The sequence below is a fragment of the Etheostoma spectabile genome, chromosome 11 (assembly GCF_008692095.1).
Source record: "Etheostoma spectabile isolate EspeVRDwgs_2016 chromosome 11, UIUC_Espe_1.0, whole genome shotgun sequence".
In the NCBI taxonomy this organism is placed as follows: Eukaryota; Metazoa; Chordata; class Actinopteri; order Perciformes; family Percidae; genus Etheostoma; species Etheostoma spectabile.
The window spans coordinates 20,958,137-20,958,365 of record NC_045743.1 but is presented as its reverse complement, the minus strand read 5'-3'; the positions used below and the strand labels follow the sequence as shown (position 1 = coordinate 20,958,365).

At 37.6% G+C, this 229-nt stretch overlaps 1 protein-coding gene and 1 long non-coding RNA gene across 2 annotated transcripts in view; one reads left to right on the top strand and one right to left on the bottom strand.

Moving 5' to 3' along the window:
• Positions 1 to 229, top strand: part of LOC116697857 (complement C3) — a 36,224-nt gene that overhangs the window by 2,024 nt on the left and 33,971 nt on the right. The window lies entirely within an intron of this gene.
• LOC116697861 (uncharacterized) overlaps positions 1 to 229 on the bottom strand; it is a 25,637-nt gene that overhangs the window by 4,776 nt on the left and 20,632 nt on the right. The gene's annotated exons all lie outside the window — the stretch shown is intronic.

Here is a 229-nt window from a genome sequence, read left to right as displayed (position 1 = left end):
CCCATCCTAAAGCAGGTTGATCTACTCCCTAACATTAATACCTTGCAATCTCTTAACCTATAGAACTTGGTCACAAGTTCCCTCCTATCTTACAGACTACAAAACAGGTCAGGGTTATTCATACCTTTTTTTATATAATAACCAAAAACAACCAAAATAAACATTTCTAAACACAAGAAAACACTCTACTTGGTTTAGCCCGGCGATGTCATCCATGACCACCCTATTC